This window comes from Phoca vitulina, unplaced genomic scaffold, assembly GCF_004348235.1.
Source record: "Phoca vitulina isolate PV1807 unplaced genomic scaffold, GSC_HSeal_1.0 scaffold27, whole genome shotgun sequence".
Classification (NCBI taxonomy): Eukaryota; Metazoa; Chordata; class Mammalia; order Carnivora; family Phocidae; genus Phoca; species Phoca vitulina.
Genome location: NW_022589730.1, coordinates 20,165,032 through 20,180,342, shown reverse-complemented (window position 1 = coordinate 20,180,342; position 15,311 = coordinate 20,165,032). Strand labels below are relative to the sequence as shown.

At 38.9% G+C, this 15,311-nt stretch overlaps 1 long non-coding RNA gene across 1 annotated transcript; it reads right to left on the bottom strand.

Annotated features, from left to right (window-relative positions):
• Positions 1-1,350: 1,350 nt before the first annotated feature.
• On the bottom strand, positions 1,351-15,311 carry LOC116643782. The gene is made up of 3 exons (XR_004301618.1): positions 15,132-15,311; positions 14,248-14,378; positions 1,351-1,674 (listed from the first exon to the last, which is right to left on the bottom strand). It is a non-coding gene; the product is annotated as an uncharacterized LOC116643782 (long non-coding RNA).

Sequence of the window (15,311 nt, the reverse complement as noted above, 5' to 3'; positions counted from 1 at the left end):
CAAGGTGACCCCATTTTGCTCTTGTGTTCTGCCATATGTTTTCTTGTTACTAATTAGTGCCATTTCTTTTCATCTTAAAGAAGTCCCTTTAACATTTCTTGCAAGGTTTATTTAGTAATTATGAACTCCCTAAGCTTTTGCTTGTCTAGAAAACTCTTTATGTCTCCTTCAATTCTGAATGATAACCTTGCTGAGTAGAGTATTTTGGGTTGGGAGTTTTTTCCTTTCAGCACTTTGAATATGTCCTGCCACTTTCTTCTGGTCTACAAAGTTTCTGCTGAGAAATCTGCTGATAGCTTATTGGGTTTCCTTTGCATGAAGTAATTTGGTTTTCTCTCGCTACTTTTAAGATTCTCTCTTTACATTTAACTTTCAACATTTTAATTATAATGTGTCTTGGTGTGGCTCTTTGAGTTCATCTTATTTGGAATTCTCTGGGCTTCCTAGACCTGGATGTCTGTTTCTTTCCCTACATTAGGGAACTTTTCAGCCATTATTTCTTTAAACCAATTTTCTGCCCCTTATTCTCTCTCTTCTCCTTCTGGGACCCTTATAATGGGAACATTTTCTGCTTGATGTTGTCCCATAGGTCCCTTAACTTATTTTCATTTTTAAAAATTCTTTTTTCTTTTTACTGCTCTGTCTGGGTGAGTTCCATTGCATTGTCTTTCAGCTCACTGATCTGTTTTCCTGCTTCATCCAGTCTGCTGTTGAACCCCTCTAGTGTATTTTCAGTTCAGTTATTATATTCTTCAGCTCTGTGACTTCTGTTTGATGCTTTCTTATATTTCCCGTTTCTTTGTTGAAGTTCTCACATGTTTATCCATTCTTCTCCTGAGTTCGGTGAGCACTTTTGTGACCATTACTTTGAACTCCTTATCAGGTAGGTTATTTACTCCATATCATTAAGGCCTTTTTTCTGGGGTTTTGTCTTATTCTTTCCTTTGGAACACATTTTTCTGTTTCCTCATCTTGCTGGACTCTCTGTGTTTGTTTCTGTGTATTAGACCAAACAGCTACCTTTCTCAGTCTTGAGTGGCCTTGTGTAGGTAATGAATCTTCTCATTTGATCTCGCCCTAGCTCTTAGTTGTCTTTCAAACTCTTGTGATTGTCTAAACCTCCTGATTTATTCTTGATAGGTCTTGTTGTTCAGGTGACTGATTATCCTTTAGTAATGAACCAAAGTTTTTTAACTAAGTCACCTCTGGTGAAAAGTGTTATGGAACAAACCGTTAAGCAAGATGAATGTAAAATGCCAAATTGTCAAGTTAAAAGAGAACTCTTCATTTGTTCAATTATTATAAATATGAACTAGAAAGTGAAATAATCAGGGAATAAGGTCACGATAATAGATTCTTTATTAGCTCACCAGGCAAGGTTTAGTGGAAAATGTGGGTCTTGAGCAGGATTTTAAATTCAAAGAAGAACTTGGATTTTCTGGACAGACAAAGAGATAAACACTAATATAACTTGCTTAGTGGAATTTATTTATAATATACATAGTCCAACTTGCCAAGGCAGCCTAGTTCCAATTAGGAAGAGGATCCTCCTGCTCCATCTTTCTACTTCATTTTGGAGGAGCTGCTTCTCAATTCATTCTGATCATTTTTCTTTTCCAGCTTGGTTCCTTGTTTATAACTTCTCCAAGAAATGAGGACTTCTGACTTAGTGAACTTTTAAAACAAAACCAAAGGACAGAAATTGTGAATGATGAATTGGGTTGTCAGCAGACCTTTATTTTGTAACAACTCTGCAAATATGTTCAAAGAGGGAATGGGGCTAGATGATTTCTTTGGTCCCTTAAGTTTTATGTTTCAGGTAAAGAAAATAGTTGAGAAAATAAATTGACAATAGGCTAGAGGCATAGTTTTAAGTAGGAGATTGATAGGTTAGCTGGAAGTTTGCCTTTTTTTTTTTTTTCCCCCAATAGGAGATAATTGACACCATTACCCAGCAATATTTTGGAGTTGAGAAAAAAATCTAGAACTTAAAGTGGTTTGGGCAGTTGCCAATAGTTTCTGAATAATTATACAAGGGGATTTAGAATTTTGCCACAACATATGGTCTATTTTGGGGGGGAATTTTTTTAGGGGGGTAGGGGCAGAGGGAGACAAAGAGAATCTTAAGCAGGCTCCATGTCCAGCATGGAGCTCAACATGGGGCTTGATCTCACCACCCTGAGATCATGACCTTAGCCAAAATCAAGAACTGGATGCTTAACTGACTAAGCCACCCAGGAACCCCAATACAATATGTTGATGGAAGAAATTTTATACTGGATTTCATGGTAATTTTCTTGCTAGGAAGTCTCAAAAAAAAGTATTTATATTTTTTTGGTGAAATGGTAGCATGGTTAATACTGTTTTACAGAATATAAATGCTTCAAATATTCTATCCTAAAAGGTATAGCACACATATGAAATCATAATTATTAAATTGAATCCATGCCTGGGTAGATGTATCATAGTTAACTTAGTGTTAATTAAGTCCAGTATTTCCTGAAATCTGTAACTATAAAAGATATTGAACAAAATGACAAATATTTCTAGAGCTGAGATTGTGAAATTGGTTGCTATAGAACCAATGGAAACAATGGAATGCAAACAAAATACAAAACCTACTTACAGATGTTGAACAACTTCAAATCCAAACAGTGAATAATGGAAATAATACCTCTAAGTCTTCTTTTTAACTTATACTTGATCTATCCACCTGTCATGAAATATCTAGCTTTCTATTGGTAAGTCAATATATTTTGCAACAGTTTTTATTTCACTTACATTAAGACAAGCAAAATTTCATAGGAAAGGAAATTTCTAATATATAAATGTCTTGTTGTATAATTAAATGGTAATCATTTAGATATATGATTAAACAGCTTTTATATTTCCACCATTTGAAAGACCAATTTCTGACCATACAGATTCAATGTTACATTTCCACATTATTAACTATGGAGGCATACCAGGGTAAAAGATAGAATACACGATTTCAGAGAACAATTTTTAGATGGTTCTTTAGGACTTAGCTGAGTCCTTAAATCATAGTCTCAAACTGAACATGGTTTTTGCAGCCTAAACAGAAAGCTTATAAGAAATAATTGGTTTATTACCATTTTATTACAAAAAGTGCCACATGCAGTATATACTCTGAAAGACTACTGCTTTTTCTAGATTTTCCTCTGGGAGTAGCAGAGCAGGTTTGTGCTTGCCATCCCCATGTAAACCACTTAGTAGAAATTATGGAATTGGGGGTGGAAGGAATCTTGTTCTCCAAGAATGGAAATAAGATCATGTGAGGAAAGCAGTTCACTACAATGCTTTATCAGTGGACGTTTTACAACACCCACCCCCGCAACACACATCTTTTTTTCTGGACCCTTTTCTTTTTTTCTTTTTTTTTAAGATTTTATTTATTTATTTGAAAGAGAGAGAGAGAGACAAGAGCACGAGCAAGGTGAGAGGCAGAGGGAGGAGCAGGCTCTCGGCTCAGCAGAAAGCCCAACGCCGGGCTTGTTCCCAGGACTCTGGGATCATGACCTGAGCTGAAGGCAGACGTTCAACCAACTGAGCCACCCAGGTGCCCCTCTGGACCCTTTTCTACAGCATGTTTATAAGAACCAAACCTCCAACAGGGCAGGGAGAATAAGCAAAACAGGCAGGCTGAGAGATTCTGAGGTTTTTTTGTTCGTTTGTTTGTTTTTCAGAGTTTCCACCCCTGGGCAAATTAATCTCTAAAGATCGGGAATAAAACCAAAGGGGGAGGTCGGAAGTTGTGTTTCTTGAGCATGTTGGGACTGTAAGCTAATTGTGCTTATAGTTCTAAAGCCGAGCTACACAAATGTTTAATCCCCAGTGCTTAGTGCCAAGTTCATCATACAGAGTTAAGAAATGTTTCCTGATTGTCATGAATTAGACCTTGACTCACTCTGTCAACATCTTACCATTGGAAACCATGAGACATCAGCACTTGGCTTGTATTGCACTGAAACTGCTTTAACCAAGGTGCTCCTGGAACACTGAGATCTGAATTCGACCTGGCCTGTGACCCACGTGGAAGCAAATCCTCATCACCTGTCCTTGAGGTGATTCCCAACCCCATCTTGCTGCTTCCTGTCTCCTAGTTCACCCTTCAATTCTTTCTTCCTAATCTTTCCCACTGTGCCCTATGGAATCCCTGTTGCGAAGTAAACACATTCACCTGCCATTTTAGTGTCTTTAAACAATGATTCCAGTATCTTTTTGTCTTTTTTCATAGGATAATGTTTTCTTTTGTCATCTTTGGTGACCATTTCTCATTACTTGGTATCATTGATAGCATGTTTTGGGCAGATTGGGGGTAGCAGAGAGGGGAAGGTGAACACTCTAGTTTCTTATCATGGCTGGCAAGCCATCACTTATCTGTGCACAATGAAATGCACATTATTTGAAACTCTTCCACCTTTTCCCCCTCCCTGTTACAGTTGTCATTCAGCTCCTGGGCACACTCATTTGACACCTGCTCAGTCCTTTTATCTACTCAATTCCTGCCTCATCATAAGTCTCTTACTGCTTTAATACCAGTGACCACTGCTTTATGTAGTTAGTGACCATTCAGCTTCCAATAGCTGATAGCCTCACCCTAGACTCTGTCATCTACAGGAACAGTTCCCCCACTGAAAGTTTAATCTCCAATTGTGTACTCCGACCACAAACACCTCCTTTTCTAGATATCCCATTTCCTGACTTCCATTACAGCTGTTTTTGGACTTCCTTGGGACCACTAATGCTCCTGTTTTCCCCAATAAATCACCCTCCTTCAAGCATTGTCACTTCCTTGCCTCTCTATTCGAGACCAGCACCCTCACTTGTAGGCATAACTGGATCCCCTCCCTCTCTTCCATCATTCTAGAAAGCTGCAATTCAGGTTAGGTCAAACAATTTGTCTTTTGCACTCTTCTTCCTCCTCCCAGTAAGTGTTCTTGGAGAAGAGCACATAAACATGCATATTAAGGTTAATCCAAGGGGCGCCTGGGTGGCTCAGTCGGTTAAGCACCTGCCTTCGGCTCAGGTCGTGATTCCAGGGTCCTGGGCTCCCTGCTCCGAGGGAAGCCTGCTTCTCCCTCTCCCACTACCCCTGCTTGTGTTCCCTCTGTCGCGTTCTCTCTCTTTGTCAAAAAAAAAAAAAAAAAAAAAGGTTAATCCAAGTCCCTGAGCCCCAGTCCCAGCCGGATCCACCCAATACATGTTGAGATGTTTTTAGGACATGCAAAAAAAAAATTAAAAAAGCATCTAGTAGAAGCCAGATGTATAGACTCCAGATAAAAACCTGGGCAGGAGGTAGTGGTTTCAGAATTATATTCTCCACTAGATTTACTCCTTCTGCTCCCTAGTGAACAGTGCCACCTCTATGAGGTCACAAGCCAGAAAATTGGAAGTCACCCTTCATTTTCTCCTCTCCTTTAACCCTGACACCAATTGGTCAATAATTCTTCCATTCAACCTATGAACTGTTTCTTGAATCAATTCCATCTTTTTTAACTCTACTGGTGAGATTTTATTTCACCTGTCACCTGTATTACTGTTACAGCTCCTAACTGGCTTTCCAGCTCTCTACTCACGCACACTCTCCCCTATTCATGGCTTCCAGAGAATCTTTTTAAAATAAAAGAATGCATGTGAATTTTTCTCAACTCAAATGGAAAAAATCTGTATTAGTTTTTTTTTTTTTCCTTCCCATAGCCTACAAGGCCCAGTGTGGTCTCAAACCTACATGCATCTCCATCCTCACCTCTTTCCCATTTTCCTTCCCATGTACTCTGCTGCTCAGTCCCACTGGCCTTTAGCAACTCCCCAGATGTCACTCACATGTCTTCTCCTGCCTCTCCTTCACAACACATGTGCTCTCTCTGCCTGGAAGGCCTCCTCTCTTCCCTCTTCTACTCAATAACTCCTGGGTGCCCTGCCTTTATGTTCAACCCAACAGAACATCATGCCATACAATTATGCCAACATCAGCCCAGTGTTTCTATTTGCAGAAAGTCTATTTTTTTTTAAAGATTTTATTTATTTATTTGTCAAAGAGAGAGAGCACAAGCAGGGGGAGCAGAAGAGGGAGAAGCAGGCTCCCTGCTGAGCAAGGAGCCGGATGTGAGACTTGATCACAGGACCTTGGGGTCATGACCTGAGCTGAAAGCAGACGCTTAATGATTGAGCCACCCAGGCATCCCTGCAGAAAGTCTATTGACAACCAAAATGAGAACAACTTCCCTAATATTGATTTGGTATATTGGCTTTTAAAAAACTTTTCTTTAGCAGTGACAAGAAACCCATATCAAGAAACCTGATAGGACTGTTACACTTTAGAAGAAAAATTCCATTCAATCCAATAACCTTTTTAGCTCCAAAGCTGACAAGGGAGGGCCCATCTCTGGCGGCCCCCCAGGCTCTGGGATACCAGGCTCCTTTTTTCTTCATGTGCCCCCCTTCTCATTTTATGCTTCAGAGAAGCTTCTCCCCAAGTTTGAGCCAGACCTCCCTAATGTCATCCTGAAACAGACCCAGGGAAAAGCTCCAAGGTAGAGTGAGGAATAAGGAAGGGTCCTGTTAGGGTAGAATTCTCCTCTTCCCACTCACACCCTACTTGTTTCTCCTACTAAACAAGGCCCAAGACACTGAGAACACTAGAGAGAGGTGAGGCAGATGATCAACTCTCCTTGGTAAAAACCATGGCTCAGCCTTTAGCTCTCCATTCTGTGCAGAGACCTCACAAAAGACTTCTTGATTTGGTGCTCCTTTCCACGTGCTGCCGGCATGGCTCTTTCCCATTCGTATTGTAAATTCTGAGGGTATGTTCACTCACTCATCCATTCATTCATCTACTAAACAAACACTTTTGGAGCAGAGCTTCTGTGTGCCAGGCCCTGTTCTAAGGTACACAATAGTAATCCAGACAGACAAAGTCCTTGACTCAGCGATATCACATGCTAGTGAAGTAGGCAGAAAATGCAAATAAATACCACAATTCTAGATGGAGGCACCTTAGTGGATGGGAAATACAGAATTAGAGCTAGTTTGCCCTAGCTCTAATTTGCCCGGGTACAAATCCGGCCTTTGCCAGTACAAGCTTTGTGATCTTGAGTGTGTTATTGATCTCCTCTGTAAAATGGTGATCATCATTGTATCTTGTTTGGCTGTTGTTAGGAGTGAAGCACTTGGAGCCCTGAGTAAGAGTTTTGTAGACAGAAAAAACACACAGGAAAAAGCTTGGTGTATTCAGTGCCTGCTACAAGGCTCGTGTGGCTGGAGCAATTAAGTGAAAGAAGATGAATTTAGGGGCCCTGGATGGCTAAGTCGTTAAGCGTCTGCCTTCGGCTCAGGTCATGATCCCAGCGTCCTGGGATCGAGTCCTGCATTGGGCTCCCTGCTGGGCTGGAAGCCTGCTTCTCCTTCTCCCACGCCCTCTGCTTGTGTTCTTGCTCTTGTTATCTCTCTTTCTCTGTCAAATAAATAAGTAAAATCTTTGAAAAAGAGAGAGAGAAAGAAAGAAGATGAATTTGGAAAGGAGGCAGCAGCTCCATCATACTGGAGCTTTGTACATTTCATTTTTAAGAAATGTAAAGTCATTTAAAAAATATTTGCTTTGTGTTTTGAAATGATGGCACTAAGTTCTTTGCGAAAATGCTTACTAACTATAATTCAGGCTCAATATGAGCCATATTCGTGAGTATTTAAGCCTTAGGAACTAATGAAGGTCAAATTCTTGTTTCCTAGTTCCATTTAATGTCAGTTTGTTTGGGTTTCTCTGGTTTGGTTAATTAGCTAAAGAGCCAAATGTGGAATCTTTGACAAATGGCTGTTCAGTACAATTCATACTGATGCACTTCATTATTAATTTATAGTCGGTTCCTGATCCTACTTAAATACTTTCGAAACCTCCTCCTATTTTGCAAAAGACATAGATACCTTCTTAGATATTCTGGGGATGGTATATAGATCACCTATAATGAATTTAAAAATAGGGCAACATGTTACAAGCATTGAGGGACCAGTGAGCAAGCATGTGGGTATTAACAATTGTTAGGGTTATGATTTCAATCTAAAATGGAACTGGAGGGTAAGAGTGGAAAACTCATACATATGCTCTCAGAAAAACAAAACTTAAGGACTGAGAGACTGGTTTTCTGTAAATGCCTGATTTACAGAAAACTGGTAATATTGGAATTTTCTTCTCTTTTATGGGGGGAGGGGCAGAGGGAGAGGGAGGGAGAGGGAGGGAGAGAGAATCTTAAGCAGGCTCCGTGCACAGCTTGGAGCCCACTGCGGGGCTCGATCTCACAAACCTGAGATTGTGACCTGAGCCGAAATCAAGAGTAGGAAGGCTTAACCAACTGAGCCACCCAGGTGCCCCAATATTGGAATTTTCTTAAACAATTGGAAATTGGTTGTCTCATATCAACCTTAGAAAGTTTTGCTTATGGTTTCTAGAGGCATGAACAAGAAATGACCCAGGTAGGGTTGGTTTAGCAAAATAAACTGACTTGAGCTCTGTTTGTATGACTGGACTGGTTTTGATGGCTCAGAGAATTTTCAAAGCTGGTCTCATTTGTTTTTGATTTTAACAGACTCCAACTGAGCTCTCCCCTCTTTACACCCCCTGCCTATAAATACAGCCCACCCTAAACCGTCAACAGACTCACCTGTAGCTTGCTACAGTTTGCATGTCTCAAGTTGCAAGGCCTCTGCTATTCCCAAATAAATTCATCCTTTTGAGCTGGTCTTAGTTTACCTCTATATTTAGGTCAACAATGTCTACTTAAAAAAATTAGGACTTTTCTGTCTAAGGGAGGCTCTGTCTTTTTGGTTTGCCAGATGAATCAACACACATTAATTGAATGCTCATATCTTCAAGACATTAGGCTAAGCGTTATCTTTTAATAGGAAATATTTCTAGTATTATTCATCCTAGTCCACAAACACTCATGAGATATTTCCCTAGTGCCCAGCATTGTGCTAAGTGCTGGGAATTCCAAGGGAAGGTGATAGGATGGACTATTTTAATACTGTGTGATCAAGGCTGTGGTAGAAGAAAGTCCAGCATGCTGTGGAAACACGCAGACGAGCAGGCAGCAGATATGGAAGTTGGCGATCTCATTTAGTTTTTGTTGTTGATTATCAGGCTTGCTTTTGACTAAATCAAGTGTAGAAACACATTCTCTTCAATTCCAATAACATTAGCAAGTTTCTTTTCCCTTATCAGGTAGTGAAGTTTTAGTGCCCCTGGCGGGAGGCTGAATGAAAACCCTTTCCAAATAGGTCCACATCCTAATCCCTGGAGCCTGTGAATGTGACCTCACATGGCAAAAGAGACTTTGCAGGTGTGATTTACTGAAGGGTCTTGAGATGGGAAGATTATCTTGGATCAGTGAGCCTAAATAATTACAAGGTTCCTTGTAGGAGGGAGGTAGGGGGTCAGAGTTAGTAAGAGATGAGATGACAGAAGCAAGAGGTGAAGAAGGGCCATGAGCCAAGGAACGCAGGTGGCCTCCAGGAGCTGAAAGAGGCAAGGAAATGAGTCTCTATCACACCCACCAAGCCTCCAGAAGGAACATGTTCCTTGTTAGTGAAATTCCTTCCTTAGGGAATCCCATAGACTGCAAACCTGCACATTTTATTTCTACAAACCATACGCTGTCATTCTTTACAAGTGAGAAGCTGTCTATCTCTGGTTTAGTTAATGGCTCTTATGAAGGATTGGTAAATTATTGTGAACCATTTGATCCCCCAGCTTAACCTGAATGTGGTAACTCACAGAGCGACATGACATTTCTGTGTCTCTCAGGAATCTGAGCCATCCTGGTTGGGGGCACCTCCCAAGCCCTACCCTGCCTCATGATGTAAGGAAATGTAAGTGGCCAATAAACATGTCATAATGCAGATGTTCAGCTACATTAATTACCAGGGAAATCCAAATTAAAGCTACACTGAGAATTAGATTGGAAAATATTTTTTAAAAGTCTGAAAATCCAAGCATTGACAGTGATCTAGGAAAACGAGCACTTTCCACTTGTAGGAATACAGAATAGTGAAAACACTTAGGAAAATATCTTAGCATTTTCTAGTAAGTTTAAATTGTGCGTACCCTGTAACATAATAACTCTACTCCAAGACAAGTGCTAGGAAGCATGGATAAGATGTTCATAACAGCATTGTTTATCTTAACAAAAAAATTTAAAAATAAAAATAAATAAATGCAAGTCCAGAAGCATACAGTTTGTACCTTTACTACTTATGTTTCTAAAGTTATTTAGATGTGGAGTCTAACTATAAAGAAAAACAAGGGAATGACAAACAGATAATTTTGGGTGTTGGCTATTTCTGGGGGGAGGGAATATTATCTGGGAAGTTTATAATAAGCCTTCAATTGTATTCACGATTTCCACTTATTGTGATGGGCAATGTGTTTGTATTGTCATTCTTTGTATTTTTTTATTGTTAAACATATTTTTTTTGTCGAATGTCTGGAAAAATCTCATAATGTTAACAAAGGTAATTACTCTTCTACCTCTCCCAACTTGTGCCACTATGTCCAAATGGTTTTAGGAGGTAGTTGCTTTTGGAATAATGGACACAAAGTTCCTAGGATCCTTTTTCATAGGGACTTTAGCCTCCATTTGCTGCTGATCAGAGCAAAAAGAAGGATATACTAACATACAGCTATACAAGAGAATGCAGGATTGAAAGTTTCTATCAAGATAATCAAAATGGGGGGTGCCTGGGTGGCTCAGTCGGTTGAGTGACCAACTCTTGATTTTGGCTCAGGTCATGATCTCAGAGTCGTGGGATCGAGCCCCACATGGGGCTCCACGCTCAGTGCAGAGTCTGCTTGTCCCTCTCCCTCTGCTCCTCCCCACTCCCCACTCTGTTTCTCAAATAAATAAATAAAATCTTTTAAAAAAAGATAATCAAAATGGGAACTTGGAAATCTCCAATATAATTAAACATTGTGCAGCATGAATAGAATTCTCAGACTAGAAGAGGGACACCCAATACTTGTGTGCACTAATTAACTCATGATCTTCAAGTCTGTTGGGTGTCATGTATTCACAAACAAGAGAGTCTAGTAATTATAAATTACTCTGTACATTTACAGAATTTTGTAACCACAGAACAGTAACTTGTCAGTTAGTCACCCAGTATTGATTAAGTTCTTATACATTGTGCAGTTGGGTACTAACCATTCAGGAAATTCATTTAAAAAAATAGGACTCGTCCCCCACCCTTGAGGAACTGATGTTACAATATATTTAATTACAATAGTTTGTGCTCAGTCCTGTAGCAGAGCTAACTTGGTGCAATAATATCTGTAGAGAGAGAATTTAGAGTCATAGGATAAAAATGCAGAAATACAGGGGTGCCTGGGTGGCTCAATCAATTAAGCATCCGACTCTTGGTTTGGCTCAGGTCGTGATCTCAGGGTCCTGAGATTGAGTCCCCCATTGGGCTATATGCTCAGTAAGGAGTCTGCTTGAGGATTCTCTCTCGCTCTCTCTTCCTTTGTCCCTCCCCCTGCTCGTGTACACAGGCCCTTCTCTCTCTCTTAAATAAATAAATAAATCTTTAAAAAATGCAGAAATACAGAAGGTAATTGAAGGGAAGGAATGTTTTCAGAAAAAGATGATGTCAGGAGAATGGACACCTGTCCAATGTCAAGTGTCCATGCTAGTCAATGAGAATCAGGAAATGATTGTGGAACAGAGACAGCAGGATGTCACCTGGATATCGACTAGATATGTAACCAATTATTAATATGCCTCTAAGCTATAACATATGTAGACCAGTTTCCTAAAGCTCAAATAAAGGATAAAAGTTTGGATGTTCAAGTCATATTTGTCAAAATATTTATGCCCTGTAAGTGGTAGCCAGAATGTCCAAGAAACAACCTTTCATTATCCTGAGCTCTTGATTAAATAATTAAAATTGTTAAATCATTTATAAGACCTTGAGCAAAATCATCTCCAGTGGAAAAATTCATGTATCATAAATTGGAAAGGAAGGAAATATTATACAATAAATGTTCTGGGAAAACTGGTTAAATATTTGGGGAAAATGGAATTTAAATGTATTAAAGAATTACTTGTTGGGATCAAAATATAAAAATCAGACATAATTAGCTTAGCCTTCTAAGTTTTAAAACTTTTGTAAGTCAAAGAAATCATTCTTTGTTTCTTGTTTGAGACTTGAATCTGTTTATTAACAGAAGGAAAAAAGGAAACAGGAATCTCAGAAGACACAGTGCAAGGGTAGGTCTAGCTTACATGTTTATGGACATTATGAACAACAGACTTGCCCTGTTTGACAAAAGGCAATTTGGGACAAAGCCTACAAAGACGTTTACATTGTGTCTAACTTCAAATTAAAACAAAGGGTCCAAATGTCATTCTACAAAGCCTTAACTGTGCTGAAATGGATATTTGTAAAAACATGGTGGTAAAAGGAACAGCTTAGAAGTCTGTGGACATGACATTTAAAAAGAATATCCTCTTCAGTACTTACTGTTTATACTTCAGAGCTTTGAAAATTGAAGTTCATAATTATTATTTGGTAATAAATCTGTCATAAGTTAATGTTGAAATTCCACTGAGGAAAATACACAAAATGCTTGTATATTTGGGTTCCTTTGATTATCTGTTTACTGTGATTTCTCATAACTTTATTTAAGTCTTTTCTCCCTTCCTTCCATTCTTTCATTTGATTTGATCAAATCAAGTCCCTGCTGTTTCATCCCACAATGGTTGTATGTGCACTTACAAAGACAGGGAGAAGGGAAAACTGGACACTTATAGACAGGTTTATAAGATGAAAAAGAACAGTTTTCCAGGAGTAACACAACAGGTTTTGCTTCTAAAACCAGTTAGGCAAGTCTCTGAGGATTCTTTTGTTTTTCTTTTAAAGATTTTATTTATTTATTTGAGAGAGAGAGACTGAGAGAGAGAGCACATGAGAGGGGGGAGGGTCAGGAGGGTCAGAGGGAGAAGCAGACTCCCTGCCGAGCAGGGAGCCCGATGTGGGACTCGATGCGGGACTCGATCCAGGGACTCCAGGATCATGACCTAAGCCGAAGGCAGTCGCTTAACCAGCTGAGCCACCCAGGCACCCAAGTCTCTGAGGATTCTTATAAATAGACACTGTGATATAAAAAACACAGCTTGACCACATTCTGTAAGACAGACAACACTGAGGGTCATTTGTGCCATTTCAAAGAAATCATTATTTTTTTAAAGATTTTATTTATTTATTTGACAGAGAGAGACACAGCGAGAGAGGGAACACAAGCAGGGGGAGTGGGAGAGGGAGAAGCAGGCTTCCCACCCAGCAGGGAGCCCGATGTGGGGCTCGATCCCAGGACCTTGGGATCATGACCCGAGCTGAAGGCAAACACTTAATGACTGAGCCACCCAGGCGCCCCTCAAAGAAATCATTCTTAAAGAAAAAATAGGAAAAGTAAAGTGCTGGAAAATATTTGCAACACATGGGGTAAAAAAGTCATTGGTATCTTTTTAAAATTTTTTTAAAGATTTTATTTATTTATTTCAGAGAGAGAGCACACAAGCAGGGGGGTGGGAGACAGGCCGAGGGAGAAGCAGGTTGCCCGCTGAGCAGGGAGACCGATGTGGGGCTCGATCTCAGGACCCTGAGATCATGACCTGAGCTGAAGGCTGATGCTTAACCAACTGAGACCCCCGGGTGGCCCAAGTCATTGGTATCTTGATACATATAATGTTCACTAGAAAAAGGAGTACTGAACCATAATAGTTGAATTGCATGAAATATGAATAAACATAAATATGAACATGAATAAACACATGTGAATATATAAATATTAATGCTTTATAAATATGAATACTGAATAATATGTAAGTGTGGTTATTAATATCTTTAATTTTAGAGTTATGAAACAAAGGAAATGTCAACATACACACACACACGCACACACACACACTTTTTTTTCTGACCTGATTAGCCAAGACTGAGGAAATGGTCAAGCAAGGAGAATGTAGGGAGTAGGGCTGTATTGTGACATTGTTTTGTTTTTTCCCTAAAAGACAGTATTGATTTATTTTAGAGAGAGATAGAAAGTGTGAGCAGGGGGAAGGTCAGAGGGAAAGTCTCAAGCAGAGTCCCTGCTGAGTGTGGAGCTGGATATTGGGCTTGATCCCAAGACCCTGATACCATGACCTGAGCTGAAATCAAGAGTTGGATGCTTACCTGACTGAGCCATCCAGGTGCCCCCATCTTGTGACATCGTTAGTGACAGTGTAATCTGGTACAATTTTCTTCGACAATTTGACAATTTTTATTGAGTTCTGATCTAATTAATTCTACTTCTAGATTGCAACCTAAAAAAAAGATCACAAATTGTGAAAAAACTGTTTTTCAAAATCAAATATATTGAATCAGTAAAAGAGAAACAATCTGAATACTTCAGCAATGGAAACATGGTTAAATAAACTCTTACTTTCATGTAATGGACTGTTATGTGACCAATAAAACACACAAAACCAAACAGAAAGGAATAAGTATCTTTAGATATGCATTGAAAAAAGTCTGTATGGAATCCATCACATTTCAATAGTGGATAAACAGTTATTTTCTAATTTCTGAACTATCTTCAAAATGTATATTTTTATTATATTTATATTACTTTATATATTTATATTTATATCACTTTTTAAATTTATTTTATACTTTACAAATATACTTATATTTATATTATATTTATATATATTTATATTACCTTTATATTATATTTATATTACTTTTATTTATTTATAAATATTTATATTTATATTACTTTTCTAATTGGAAATACATATATGAAATCAGATGTTTCATAACCTAATGGAAAAAATGATAAGAGCAGTAAGATAGTAAATTGAGGGGAGTGAGTAATGGAAACTAAAGTTAATGTATTTATAATGGAAGGATGAATCTAGTCTGGTGGATGCTTTTTTTTTTTTTTAAATAGTCATAGAACATTGTTTTAAAACTGAAGTACAAAAGAAATCCAAAAAATCATAAATGAATGCAATTCATGTATGTTACTTCATATCTCATTTACATCAGAGTATTCATCTACTAAGGATGCTTACCTGACTGAGCCATCCAGGTGCCCCCATCTTGTGATTTGTTTATTCGATTTCCATCTGAAGAATCAATTTTCCGGTTCTACATGGGTTTTTGACTTAGATTCGGGGTTGAATTTCTGCTATGCAGCAACTATTGGTTTTGCAACTTGAAGGACATTTCTTAAACTCCTTGAGGGTTGGTTT